General features: G+C 37.1%; 1 protein-coding gene across 9 annotated transcripts in view; it reads right to left on the bottom strand.

The window, feature by feature from the left end:
* The window catches only part of PAM (peptidylglycine alpha-amidating monooxygenase), a 140,829-nt gene that overhangs the window by 100,811 nt on the left and 24,391 nt on the right, over positions 1–15,627 (bottom strand). Inside the window, exon 2 of one of the 9 annotated variants that reach the window (XM_048050215.2) lies at positions 1,376–1,508. The exons of 7 other annotated variants lie outside the window; for them this stretch is intronic. The gene's annotated coding sequence lies outside the window, so the exon portion shown is untranslated. Of the gene's footprint in view, positions 1–1,375; positions 1,509–12,339; positions 12,479–15,627 lie in introns of those variants that run through there. One more of the 9 variants, XM_013193405.3, reaches the window with a different exon arrangement.

Raw genomic sequence — 15,627 nt, 5'->3', positions numbered from 1 at the left:
CGAATGAATGTCATTTCTAACTAAAGCTTTCAAGAGGTAAATCTGCGTTCTGTACCAGCAAAGACCTCACATCTTCCACTTATGTGAGAATTAATCACAGCACTTTATCAGATCTTTATAAATCACCTTAATGGTGTTTTTTCATACAATACTTGAAAGCAGAGGTGGCTCAAATGCCAAGCAACTGGCTGGCATCTCATCAAAAAATTACACAGTAGACTTCTCTGTGCACTTGTGTAATAGATGTTTAAGAAATGCTTATGTATGATTCTTACAAGATTACCATACAAAATATAGCCACAGTATTTATTATTAAGATAATACAAGGTGAGAATAGCTGGTCAAAACATTGAAGAGAACGAGGGAAAAATGGCCATTACCTTGAAAAGGTCCTTGTAACTCCCTCCTCCATTACACCTTCTCCTTCTCACACTCTGAGTTATGCCATGCCTGTCCCTGAGCCACCAGCATCTCCCTGCAGGAGTCATGTGCAGGTGCTCAAATGAACAAAAAAATCTATGACACATTTTAGAGTTAACTTTTTATATATTGTATCAATTAAGCCTTAACTACATATTACAGATTTATAACAGAGAGAGATGCACAGAGGGGGAAGATGCAGAGAGGTACCAGGGGGCAGGAAGGGTTAGGTAGGTAAGTAATAAGGAAACTTGTTACATTCTTTATCCAATTGTTACCTGATGAAACCTGCTGGGAATTTTTCAGTTTTCCCACACATTGCAACTGAGTGTTCTCACCTTGCTAGTGTTACTTTGTACAGTGCTCTCCTTAAACCTTTGCTGCATTCTGCAACCACTGCGTGTCACTAAAAAGACTAAGGAAGATTTTAGTAAGGTTTATGTAGATGGCGCCTGCTGTTGTTACGAAGGTAAGAGCCAAGTTAAGAATATGAAGCTGACACTGCCTGTTTAAAAACATTAAATAAAAGCAAATTAAAACAACAACAAGAAAAAAAGCACAAAACAACACAGACATGTTTTGGTATCTAAACTTGCAAACAGAAAAGCTGAACAGCAAGGTCTTTTAAGTTCTATCTGTATGGTGTTTAAGAAAATATGAAGTAAACAAACATCAATTGGGACACTGCTTAGCATTGATTAACATAATGAATGCTGCGTGTATTTGGAGGGGGCCACCCTACACAGAGATGCACCAGTTCCAAAGCCTCCTTCCTCTCCAGAGCAACAGAAACGATGGCTTTAACACACACAAACACTGAATGTTACTCTTTTGTTGAAGACAGCTAATGAATCAAACAGAAGGTCCTACTGGAAAAATAACTGCCTTTAAGTTTGCACACCTGATTTATTCCTTGCAGAACTCTACAGAAACAGTATATGAAATTAATACTCACTCTTGGAGAAACATAACCGTCCTTATTCTCCATTTCCAAAGTTACACGCCCTCAGTAGACCGAAAGCATATCTGGAAGTACAGCTCCCCGTGAAGGTTTCAATGCAGTTTGCTACTTTCTCAACACAAGCTACCTGAAACAAACATTAGAGATGGCCACCTCTTTGGAGCTGTGCCGCAACCTGTGTGCAAGCACGACGAGACAAACTGTGGCAGACTGCCAAAAGCCTGAGCCCCACGGTTGAGGTAGATTTACACAGGATTTCAATCACAGATAAAAGCTTTATTTATTAGTGCTGTAACTGCAGAAAATATATCAGAGTCACCCAATGCGTCACATAGCTATAGCTTCCTAAGAGGCAGCCTTTGGAGGTGTAACAAACCCTATGGGCCACACAGAAATAAGCACCTTTGAAATACCAGGCAGCCAGGTCACTACTCCACCTGCACCCAGATGCCTCTCAGAGAACCTAGACAGCATCATTTGTGCTCCATGCTTCCCTTGAAGGGGCTAAGTCTGGGCGCAGCCGTGCACAGAGCTGGGCTGGAGGTAAGACGACAGAGGCAGAACAATCGTGGTGGTGCCATGAGGAAGCCCAGTGCCACTTGGATGCAGGTACTCACTCCTCACACAACGCTAACATAACTACCGGAGGGAAGGTCAACTTTCTCCTTACCATACATCCGCCACATGGAAGAACTTTCCAGAAACATATGACTAGCAGCTGAGTCACCTCCCCCACTGGCTTTCGATCTGTTTTAATAGATTTTAATGCTCGCCAAGGAACTGCACTTGAGGTTTTAAAGGGGGAGACAAAATCACATGATGCTGCAACCATTCTCCAGTAGGAATATATAAAATCGGTTCTAACACTGCTTCATGCTTTCCCTATATGCTTGATTTTTTCCTATTCATTCCTTTCTGAAATGAGGTAATTCAGCTTAATCTGTAATTACTTACCTAGACTGTTTCCATTGGTATTTTGTATCAAATGACAAAACAGCTGCATCACTTACCAGTCTTGTCACTTCGCTTTGACTCAAGAGAATCATTCAGACCCTGAGTTAAGTTGCAAAGAAAAACATGTTCTCAAGTTATTTATCAGGCCTCTCTACCTGCTACAATAATTTGAAGACCATTGTGATGTTTTGGGAGAAAAAGTGTCTTTTTCAATGTTAATTCAGGCTGTATCTGACATTCCATGAATAAAAGCCAACACTGTGCTCTTTCAACACAATATTGGCCGTATCAAGTAGAAAGTCTGACAGCTTTCTGGAGGGCTAGTTTTGACTAGATAAGAGATAAAGAAAAAATCTCACAAGGATTAAGTTTAAAAATACATGTTCTCCATTGTTAAAAAAAACAAAAACAAACAAACAAAAAAAACCTCACAAGCCACCACAAAAAAAAAAGGCAAAAAAAGCACCAAATATTTTTTTATAGAGACATTCATAGGTCTAAGCTTAACTTTGAATTTTCTCAAATCCCAGAAGAGTTCTCCTATGTAGACAAAATTTTACAATATGTGACCTCCAAAACAATATGTAATAATAAAAATTAAGAATCTACATAAACCAGTCCGTGGTATTGCCGAAAACTGGAAACATTCTCACTTTGATTTTATTGTGCTACTAACTAATTATTAGATGCATCAGCAGACACAAACATTCAAAAAAGTTACTGACCAATGATCTCACTAAAATAATCACTTTTTCTGTCTCATCCAACAGTGGAGATCTGTTTTCCAATTATATTTAATATCTTTGGGCAGGAGACAGATATCTTGCTAAGTAGGAAAGTTAAAATTACCTCATAATGATCACAAGAAATTCTCCTGAGACCACCCTTTGCAATCAGGCTGAAGACAGATGGTGCCCATGTTCAGCACCAAGTAACACTGACCACAATATCTGCCACTCAAAAACACTTGAAGGATGAGCTCCATCTGCGTCTTAATTACTGCTACAGCAGAATCATCCACTGTAACGGCAACAGCTCCACGATTTTGTAACATTAAAAGATAAACCATTTTATAACTAAAGGATGTTACACAGAACTAGCCATTATGAACTATTTACAGGGAAAAAGGTTAAAAGCTTGAAATATGAACAGAGCTTAATAGCTTCCTGGATAAAAAAGAAAAAAAGACAACAATACATCTTCTGTGAAAGTATATGTTTAAAATACATCCTTAAATAAACTCTCATTCACTCACTAAAATAAAAAAAGCAAATTTTAGGCTTATGTTTTGCATGGAAGTATAGCAAATAATACCATGTCTAGGAAAATGTAACAATACTGCATTTGTTTTCATTTTTGAACTGTTTGTAATATCCTGCATAAAGCTTTTAGGTATACAATAACACACCAGAATTTCACACACTGTTGTCACACAAACTTGACAAATAGAAGTAAAAGATAAGAGATATAACCTGCCTCTGTTACATTCAACATAACACAAAGAGCAGTATTAAATCATACTTGTAAAGCACACACATTATGGAGCTCTGAAATAGCAAACAAAGCTACGGAAAAAAATTACTACTGGTGAGTCACAAAATCATTCCTGAAGAATACTTATGATGAAGAATACAAAACATACATAAAACAACTGTCTGGGTACTTCTGTAAATATATGGGTATCTATTTCAACAGCTAGTTATACCTAAACAGATCAATTCACAAGTATTACTAAATTCTTTTCCTAGAGCTTCCATGATGTTAGGAGGTAGCTAATTCACTATACAGACTGGGAACCGAAGCACAGGACCCTGCATGGTATCTTGGGACCAAGCCAAGAACTAAATCAAGTCCACCTGCACCAAAGTGCTGTTCACAACCCATCATCATAACTGATTTTCCTAAAGTCACAATGTCCTCAATAAAACAGATGTCCTCAGAGCTAGAATAGGCCATAATTAGCCTGGACACTTCTAAAAGCTTATATTAGAGCTACAACTGACAGATGTTTATTTTCTTATTATTATATCAAACTCTAATTCCAGGAGAACAAAAATACAAAATTTACCATTCATAATTTTTACATGGTAGCTCCTCTTATTGTCAGGCTACTGTAACTAACAGGTAAAATAACATGGACATTGTGTACTTCATTCCTAGTTATCATGACCAGAACTGTTTCAAGATTTCTTTTTCTTTTTTTTTTTTTTTAAACTGATGAATTGAAAAGAAAAAGGTTTTGTATCAAAAAAAAAAAAAAAAAACTAGAGACTTTCTCAAACAAAGTAAAGAAATTGCCTACTGTTGCCTTCTCAGGAGGAGAGAAACAGGTTCAACCCCTTTTACTGACACAAATGCAGTGGCCTTACACATCTCACCTCCCAGAATACAAGCAAACTTTGTACTATCGTGTTCATTCCCTTTGAATATAAATCCCAGCTTAAACTCCAAGTCACTGCCATACTGATGTTCTACTGTACTTTTCTAAAGAAGATGGCATGCTCCTTTCCTGCCCTTCAAAACTAGTCTCACTTCCCTTTGATTAACCACAGAGTAAACTATAACCCTCTTTTCATGGATGCCTGATAAAGTGAAAGCATTCAAGTTATACTGAATTTTAAAATAATTAATAAATAAATAAATAAATAAATAAATAAAATCAAGGTAGCTAAAAGATAGAAATAAAAATCCTTCTCCTTCACTAGCCCTACAGCAGCATTTCTCTGTGGCTGAAGCACTTAAGGAACACAGCAACTTATCTTTCACCACTCCATTCTTTGTGCACTAAAGCTTCTTTCAGGTGTGTTGTAAGGACACAGGCAGGTGGCATGAGACTCCTTACACACCATCAAGTGAATTTAATTAATCAGGCTGATGAATCTTTTAACTATTGGACTTGCTCAATAAGTAACAGAAGTCAGACACTGATATCTTGCAGAGGTACACAAGTGCTTTGTTTCTGCACAAGTCTAGGTTTAGTTCTGGAATTCAAGCACCCTTCTGACTCCCACTCCTTTCCACTGCTAGTCACTTACAGACTTACATTCTGACAATTTCAGATTAAATTCATTCCTAGTTTAAACTGTGCAGATTTCACTAAAGTCAACATGATTTTTCAGGCATGATTCTTGCAGCACCCCCAGAAGAAGTCCACTTCCTTTTATACAAATTTTAGTGCACTGAAAATAATGGTACTGCTTTAAAAAGAGAAAAAAAGGAAAGAAAAAAAGAAAAAAGAACAAAGAATACAACCCTCACCTATAACCTCTCTGAGGTAATACATGATGGTACTACAGAAACAGAGGTACTTAATTGAATCATAAATTAATGTCTCTGCTAGAACCACAGCACTGCTTCTGTTCTGAGGTTAAACAGTCAAAAGACAGAGAGAGAGCAAGAAAGCAAAATAATTGTGTGGCTTCACCATTTTGACTTCTATTCGAGTCACAAAACTAACAACACCGCAAATTGAGAGGTGAAGAGGAGACTTGAAGACGAAAACAAACAAAAACCACATAAACCTCAAATGAAATCCTATAAAATACACTGAAGTCCTACATCCGCCCTCATGCAGAACACGCCTAATAGTGTAAAGGGATTATTTTGCTTTTTAAAGAAGTTCTCCAGAATTAGGTGCTGTAGTTAAACACTGTAGACACAAAATATCCAGCTCCGGATAACACAAGCTGTACTGAATGCTAAAACATTTTTCTCAGTACACTATTACTTTTATTTTATATTTTCCTTTATACTTTAAAGAATGATCACCTAAATTACCCACCAGTGCAGAGTAATCACGTATACAGGATATTGTAATAATCCCCAAACCAGAAAGTCATAGTTTTAGAACAGGAGAATATCACTTTGAAAATCAAAACACCAATGAAGCAAAAACAGGTTACAAGTCAATATGTACTGGAAGTATGCGTAAACCCCCAGAACTTCAAGAATCCCTTTAAAAGAACAGAAGTTTGAACTACTGTTTCTACCTTTTTTATCACCATTTTGTTAAACATGTTTAGTCACAAATGTTTACATGGTTTCAGGCAAAAGAAAGGCACTCTGAACTTGAAAGACAGACAGTTAAAAGAATTTTATGCAGATTGTTTTTCATTTTCATCTGGCTACAGAGGGAAAATTCTACATCTTAGGGACAGAGCAGAAAAGTTCTCAGGGAGATTTTTGGAATAATGCAGAAAAAGACGCACAAGTGTTGCACATGGATTTTTCTACCTTTGTAGTCCTCCTGACTGAAGGATCCAATCTTCTAAAATCATACATGCTTATCTCTAAGTCATTTTATTTATTAAGACTAAAATTACTACACACATCCTGTCAGCAAATCTTAGCCAGATTGGGACACAATTTGTCTCATATTGACTTAAATGCAGGCTGCATAGCCTTCATCTCCGCATTCCACATACATCTGTACAAATAAAGCCATAACAGACAGGAGGCAGTTGAGTAAACACCAATGATTGATTCTCAAAGACTACACATTTCCTCCATTATAATTAGCTTCTGTGGAAAAAAAGGGCAGACGCACCATCCTGTGGAGACAAAAATAGGCAAAAGAGCTTAAAAACTTTGTGTTAAGGGGAAAAATCTAGCCAGATCTAAGAGGCTGAGAAAGCTGAGGCAGCTGTGGCTCCTCATCTGCAGGTCCAGACAGAAGCAAGGTCAGGCATGTCCTCCCAGGAGGGACACCACCCTGTGGCCTCACCACCAGCCAGCTGGCCTCTCCTGGTCCCCTCACCAGCCATCTCCTCCCATGGCTTCACCCTGACAGGTACTCATACAACTGCTTCCCTGGGCACCTCACCCACCTGTGGCCAGCCTGGCTTGACCTATGCTGGTCACCACAGTTGGTCCTATGGCCCCAGGCCCCACTCCAGCTGCCAGCCCTTAAACCTGTGGTCCAACACACATGGGTACCGAAAAAGGAGGGCCCCTCTGCCCCTCGGTTGGATCCCCATGGTGGTGCCCAGGCCCCATGCGTGCACAGATCAGAGCCCTCACCCAGGAAAGGGCCCAAACGGAATCTGAAAAGATGGCAGGACAGACCACACAGGGTGCCACCTGACTGTGGTGCCAACCTGTGTGCTATCTATACACAGCTGGCCCTTTTTAACCCCTTCCACCCTGCCCTTGCTTGAAAGATTTTGGGTTTTTTTGGTCATCATTTAAGAACGCCATGCTCCTACTGTCAGATCTTGAAATGGATTCTCTTGTTCAAACAAGGTCAGAAAATTACCTGTGATTTCTGTCTGAATAGTAACTTTACAAAATCTTAGTGAAAATATTCAAAAATTTGCAATTCAAATTAAGTAAAAAATCAATTCACTAAAATCACTTGTACCAGCTAACAGCTCTTGTATTTAAAAGCTGTCTCGAACAGAGAGATTTTAAAAGACACAAAACCCCACCAAAATGCTAGGGTATGGTTTGACTTTCCAGCTAAGCCAAAAAAACAAAACAAAACAAACAGGGCAAGCTCAGGTGCCTATGCTCTGCATGCCAGCTGATTGTGTCTTCTCGACTATGACAAAATCTGTGATTCCACAGCTTAAAGTGGAATAGGTTCATCTTGCTAATTTGGTGCAAAGGCTACTTGTGTTGTTACAGATTGTTGCATCATCCAGCTGGACAAATTCATCCTATGACTGATAGTGAAAGGTACCAAGAGAGTGAGTCCTAGGAAAGCATGAGCAAGACTGCTCTTTTCAGCAGCAGCCAGACATTACATTTACTTAACATCATCAAAATTTATTATGTCATTATGTTTATTATGTAATCTTGTTTTCTTGTTATATAATAGAAACAGAAAGGGCTCCTAATTTACCCTGCGCAAGCCTTTTTTGCTTAATAACTTCTTCAGTCTATTTTTAAGGTAAGTATCTCCATCTCTTCATTCTCAGTATCGTTTTAAAACTCCTCATAATTCTGCAATGTCCTCAAGCTGTATGGCCAGTATTCCAGACTTTTTTTTTCTTAAAAAAAAAAAAAAGTACTATTTATCCCTTCCCTTATTCCCCCTATTATCTTACTAGTTTTCTACTCAGAATACTGAGAATGGAGAAAACATGCCAATGATTAATGATGCCACTCTAATAGAGGATCTCAAGTACTTTTACAAGTATTACAACACAGAGTCCACCCAAACGTGAACCCCTACAAACGACCTTACAGGATTATAGTGGAAGAACAAACACAAGCCTTGTTTTGATTAAGAATTGTTTGACTGTGACATGTGAACAGAGTCTAGAGCTCTGGTGGGAAAGGAAGGGAAGGAACAAAGAAAGGGAGAAAAAAGAAAGAAAGAAGCTCACAACCCCAATCTACTGCTGACTCCTTAGACAGAGGCATTAAAAAAACAGCTGTGCACTGGACAATCACTGCTCCCTTGCTACATGGGTTATGTATTGGACGGTTGCGTCTAATCTGCCAAAGCAAAATTTTTTCTTACAACTGCTCCTCAAAAGCAATACTAAATAATTTATGTTGGGTACATAAATTCATGCTGCCTCCTATGCCAAGGATACAAAGCAGGAAAAACTCCTGAATAGGAGAAAAAAATAAAGTCAGGCTTCCACCCATGTTGTAGCTGCCAGGTATCTGCCACTAACCAGACACAGCCTACTTTTCCTTCCTTTCTAAAACCACTTGAGTAACTATTCAAGATGCTATTACCCAGAATTAAAATGAAATAGGACTGGAATTTAATCTCCATCTATGTATGTGATCATCAGCAAACTGCTGATGTGAGCTGCGGTCAGATCATTAATCTTTACTACAGCATTATATGACAAAATTTTCCCCAATGACTTTAAAAAATAAAACAAAAACAAACAAAAATTTGTTTCCTTTCAGTGATAACCATGTAACATTGTTTGCATCCAGAAGACAATACAAGCAAAGCAGTTTAAAAGCAAATTTAGGCAGTAACAATTGATAGCTAATTGTCATTTCAACCTCTTTAAGAAATGTTTAAAAGCATGTTGCTTTTAATTGGGACTATAGTTAAGAGCAAATGCCTATGCTAGAGAGAAATGACAATGATACAGAAGGTAATTAATACAATGCTGTCTTTTAGGACAAGAAATACTGTTCTAAAGATTATAAAAATAGCTATGTCGTTGCCATTAGCCCATACTACAAAAAGTAACACTTAAAACTACTAATTCCCTTTCAGAGGTTAAGTATGCTACAAGAGTAGTTGTTAGTATCTAGATTAATTGTTAGTATCTAGCTTAACTAGTAGGGTAGAATTATAAACTCCAATTATAATTCAATGTCACGATCTGAAAAAGACATTTTGAGTAAATAATGCACTATAACAATTTTCCCTCCCGCCCCCCCCCCCCCCCCCCCCCCCCCCCCAACTTTTGGCCAGAACAGGGTTTATATACATTTAAGTGTAGTAGGTACTACAGTTAGAGCGTAACTGGACTGGCAAAAAGGTAAGCATTTATGTTTGTATGCATTTTTTTAAAATTTCATTTGGTCACATTTGAAATGCTTATTCAAGAAAGCTAAGCAAGTTACAATTTCTATGATTAAATTAATATCATAACAACTTTTACCTTAAAAATTACAATTTAACTTCATGCCCAACAGAGAGTATTATTTTTAAAGAATCTTTCCATTTTCTTTCTTTTTTATAAGTCATTTGTTCTGTTCTTTAATATATATGATAACCTAACTTGCAAATCACCTTTTTATGTATAGATTCAAATTGGCCCACTGAAAAAAAAATGTCAAAAAGTATACAGAAATCAGTTCAATGAAAAGAACTTACAAACACATGAAAACTACAGTCTACTGCTCTCATATGTACTTCAGATACGCATTTTTTTTTCCTGATTAGAATCTGTCTTCTAACACAGTTTCTGGTTTAAAAATAGTATTCCCAGTATTTATTTTTTTTTAATATTCCTAGTGTTTGCATCCTAATCTTCTTTGCATTTAGGCCCACCATTAACCTTCTTAATTTCACAAGAAGCTGCAATAGATAACAAAATATATGCAACTTGAAATATGTTTCCGTATTTCCATAATACGGAACTGCTCACATTAAATTCAATTGAAAAAACACAAAATCCTCATAATCAGCTCTTTTCCCATCCCTTTCAGAAGGGAAAATTATGAGTGGATCTTTAATCTAAATTGCATGTGCCCAAATAATATAAATCTTTTGACATTTAATACAAGTAGTTTCAAAGCTCTGACTACGGAAACTTCACTGTATTTTTTTCCAAAACAGAGCACCTAAAACTGTTAAATAATAGAGTATACTGTGATCAAAACTAGATTGCTTTTAGTACATACATAAACAAACAATTTTTTGTAAGTATCAAACGTGAAAGTTAAAAGATACCAACACTGGAAGGGAAAGTAGCTTCTTCAGTTTAACTGAAATAATCTTCTTTATTATAGTATCCAATAGTTAGGCAGTCAAGTAGAGGAAAAAATAGCACATTTATCTTTGTAAAGAAAGGAAAAATCCTTAGTCTACATGGGCTTAAAAAAAATCCAAGAAAAGACATGATCATCACTAGACAGTCTAATTTTTCTAGTACACCTTGCCTACAATGATTAATAATGTTTCCAGTGATCTTGCACATAGCATTAGACTGCCTAAGTGCCTTATTTAATAGCCAACGCATACTAAGTACTTTCAGAACCCCACTCCCAGGCAGTTTACTATCTAAATAAAGCAATGGACATTATGGTCAAAACACCCAGAATAAAACAAGTAGATGGAAAGAAAACATGGCTTTTTTATTTTTAATATTTTAAGTATTTTTAAAGTATGTATGCTGTACAGTTAACTAGAAAAAAGGGTAAATTGGTGAGCTTGTACAAAATGCACTTCATGTGCATTAACATATATTCTCCTGCAACACCAAAATCTCCTTTTACAAACTTGTTTTCACTTGCACCAATAGTTCCTCCCCCACTTCCCACCCCATACATTTTTTGTTTTAATTTTAAGTATTAAATACACAGATTTTTATTTTTAAACAAATAAAACCCCATAGAATTTTCAGGGTGGAGAAATCAAAAAACAATAAACCCAAAATGAAGTTATATGGCATTAAAAGAAGACACAAAATAATTATTTATTATAATTCTGCAGCTCAGCTCCTCCAGGGTTGTGTTTTATTTTTTTTTTGTGTTTATTTGTTTGTTTTTTTTTGATAGAAGACCGAATCAAAAACTAAACACTGGACATGGCCAGTTGCAACAATAAAGATGTAAAGCAATGCAGAAAGTGGACTGGAGAAGACAAAAAAAAATCCACCTATGAAACCAAACAGTTCATGGCTTTTCATCTTGGGCTTACTAATAAACTTAGCTTGTAAGACCAAAATGTACAAGAGCCTTGTCAGTTTCCCATAAGAATCAAATTCCTCAGTGTTTTATTGTTTTTCCACTACTCAATATAAAAACCAGAACCTCTGCTTTGCTAACAAGTGACAACATAATTTCAATAAGAATTCAACATTCTTGCTATAAGCAAAATTGCATGCAGAATAATTGCATGTGTACTATGTTTATCCACTGCTCCATTATCCACATAACTAACCCACAATTCAAATTACTTTTTTTCCCCTATTTTCTTTATCTTTATTTTTTTCTTATTAAAAGCTTGATCTTGTTTCTCTTAGGTAATGCTCCCATTACATATTTTGTGTTCTCTTCTGTTGATTAGAAATAAGAGCCCAGGGAATTTAAATTGGTAAAAAGAAAAAAAAAAAGAAAAAAACTCTAATTACTCAGTAAAGCATTTTTTAACTTAAAGAATTTTTAGTTTCTATTTTTCATATTGTTGAATATTATCTAGACTTTGCCAAGTTTAAATTACACAAGCTATGCAATTAGTTCACATAAAACACAGTTTATGTATTTTGTGGACGACTGCAACAGAGGATAAAAAAAGCAATGCCTCCCAGTGTTAGGATATAAAAAAAATTATTAAATATGAAGCAAAAGCCACTTACCTTCCAGCCTCATGAATTTCTAAAACGATGCTAGACAATAGAACATATGGAGGGGCGCTTATGATCTTTAGCAAGGGCTGAATCATCTTCATGTAGATGCTCTGAATAGCCCCTGTATGCATACTGACATCATCAGTAAAGACTTGTAGGCAGAGGATACTATGGTAACCATGCAATGTGCTGCAAGACAGAAGCCTTTAATTGCTTTAACAACTTCCTGAGGCTCTTGCTACTAGGCTTTGATTTGCTAAGTAGGAAATGAAGGCTGTCACAGAGGCAACGAGTGTGACACTGCGCAGGAAAAAACCCTCACTGAATCCTGAATCTATTAATTGTGATGTGACTTTTTAAGTGACAAATGCCACAGCCTGAATCCATTACTGACATTTTCTGACACCTGCAAGCTCTGCCAAAAGTCATAGGTCAAGAAATAATACTGTCAGGTAGCAATTTTATAAGCATTTGTATTTTGCTTTCTTATTTGCACATGTTGATACCAATGCATTGAGATATTCTTTTCTCCAAGTAATGGCACAGCATTCAGTATAGGATGCTTCTCTTTAACAGGGGGTCAACAGTCACAACAGAATCTGAAGTCCAGATACTACAGCTCAGGCACAACATCAACTGGCACGCTGTAAAATCCTAAGGCCACCACATATTTACCCCACTGTCTCTCAACTTCAGTGACTGTCACTATATCATGCATGAAGCACAAAGCTCACATAAATATTAGCAGCAGTGACATGATATAACCAACAAATAGCTGTATACAAGGTTTTGGCAAAACTTTCAAAAGAACTGTAGTATTTTCTCTTAATTTTGCATATAAATAGCTCAGCTGTTTTTTTTCCTTTTTTTCCTTATTTTAAAAATTAAAAGCTAACAACATGAATAGCAAGAATTATACAAAACCAAAAAGCAAGCCTTGGAGCAGGAATGGGACCCTACCCAGTCACATTGTTTTTTGTTTTCAGTTCCAACCAGTTTGGGGTTTTTGTTTCTTAAGGGGCATGATGGGTGGGGGAAAGAATCATTGTCTGTAGGTTTGACTTAAGCATAACAATGTTATCCTGAAAGCAATTTCACTTCTTTAACACAAATATGACACACATTGCAAAACAACAATGCCAACATTCCAGTTTTGAATTCCCCAGGAACTCAGCCTCCCCTTCTTGGTCATCTCCCAAGCTAATGCTCTGCTTGAGCACTGAGATCAACTAAGAATTCTTCTAGATGGAGTGTGATAGTTACCCAGAAACGACAGAATCAATCATTTACATCTATTTCTTTTGGCTCAAAACTGCATGATAGAATCTTTTTTTTTCCCCCCCCTTAAAAATGCAACTATTGGGAAATCTTTAACAGCTTCTGTTTCAATCTAGTCCTCAACTCCCATTTGCCACAAGTGTTAGATATTTAAAAAAAAAAAAAAAGTAAAATATGCTTTCTTAATATATAAATACATTAAACATTGGAAGATTAATGCTACCGTAATTTCATTGCTTTTTGTGAATACTTGGAAGTCTAAACTTATAGTTCATAGGATGATTCATTATACAAGTACTTCAACATCACAGCTGAGATGGTCAGTTCATACTCTGTACCTGTGGAAAAAGAACAGCATACCATGCTGAACTGTACGGCCCGCAGTCTGATCTCCACACACACCATTATCCTGTGGTATCAAGCACGAGTGCCAATTAAAACGTTCAGGTTTCTGTTTAGACTCCAGTCTGCCAATGCAGAAACGTTTCTTTCTTTCTAGAGAAATCAAAACTGCCTCCTGAGCAGGAGGCTGATGTCAGCTTCCCACGAACACACGGAGATCCTACGAACGCTTTATGGTTAGGATTCCCCCGATGTCTAAAATGAATGTCTAGAAGAGCTGCTGAAATGGGTTGTTTAATAAGTGCCACAGTTTCAATTCTAACATTAATCAAATCCTTGCAAGACAGCTGCACTTCCCACAGGTAGGTTGAAAATTCTGACACGGTAGATTAAGAAGGCTTTTAAGGCCTCATATTCCAACCACTTCCAGAATTAGCTGTCATTCAACACATCAAATTTTGCACTTTTTAAGAAACAACCAGCCAAAGAAAAACTTGCTGGCCTTTTTTCAAGTACAAGCGCAGAACACTTCTATTTTACACACATAGACTGCTTTTCATAGCAAACTTTCTGCATGCATGCCTGGTTCAAAAACTATTGAACCACGGTACAAAGAAGCATATTGCTCTCCATCACAGCCTTTGCTACTTCATACATTTAATGCTATGTAATTGGTAGGAAAAATGTATGGAACAGTTGGAGAACTGTCATTATCAAGAAGTTAAATACACAGCACTCAAACAAGTTCCCTCTAACTGCAGCAAGGCAGAAAGTCATAGCCAGTTATTTTCCTTACTTCTCCGCTGAGGCAGGATTAGGACCCTAATGGACACGAACTGCCCTCATCTTCGTAGGTGAGCGGGTTCAGAGACAAAAAGCATCTCAAAACAGAAGCAGAAAATGGCAGATACTCTGCCCCCTCTGGCTCCGCCCTCAGACTGGCACAACAAGCTGGTTAGAGCAGGTGAAGGTGCCCGACCAGAAGCCGAAAGGGCCAGAGGAACATCTGGAGTGAAGCTCCTTCTAAACCCAGGGTGTGAAAGGTGCATGCCATTTCCAATTCATCCTCAAATGACTACAAAGAAGGAGAAAAAAAAAAAAAAACAGATATATATGCAACCAAATATAAAAGCCTGTTCTAGAACTGGAGTGCTAGTATCTTGACTGCATAGCTGAAAATGTAGTTGCACGTGACAAAAATGAAAACCTACGCAATCTTAAACTGCTAAATGACACATATGGCATTTCAAGTGACAGTCGTCTGTAACACTTTTCCCACAACACCCTTTCAGTTTTGAGATGAGGAGCGACAGGCAGTATCTGGCACCTCTAAGAAATTAAATCCATCCCCTCAGAGAATGTAAAAATAAATAAATCCAATAAATCCATTACCTCAGAGTCTTGATTTAGGAACTAAGTGACTGTGTCAGTTTCTTCAGTTAGAACACCTTATGAAAAGTATTTTTCTGGGAAAATTCTACAACCTCCTCTTCCATCTCAAGCTAACCCACCTACAACTCATTTATAAAGAAAGTAAAAATAAAGGGTAGTCATTTCTTCCTCAAGCATCCTTGTAGCTTAATTTGATATGGGAAGTTGGTACTGTCAGCCATAAGGCTTTGTCTATATAATGTTACTTTTTTAATCTCCACAAAAAAATACCGCTTTAGACCAAGA

The sequence above is a fragment of the Anser cygnoides genome, chromosome Z, assembly GCF_040182565.1.
Source record: "Anser cygnoides isolate HZ-2024a breed goose chromosome Z, Taihu_goose_T2T_genome, whole genome shotgun sequence".
Classification (NCBI taxonomy): Eukaryota; Metazoa; Chordata; class Aves; order Anseriformes; family Anatidae; genus Anser; species Anser cygnoides.
This window is presented reverse-complemented; position numbering and strand designations above follow the sequence as displayed.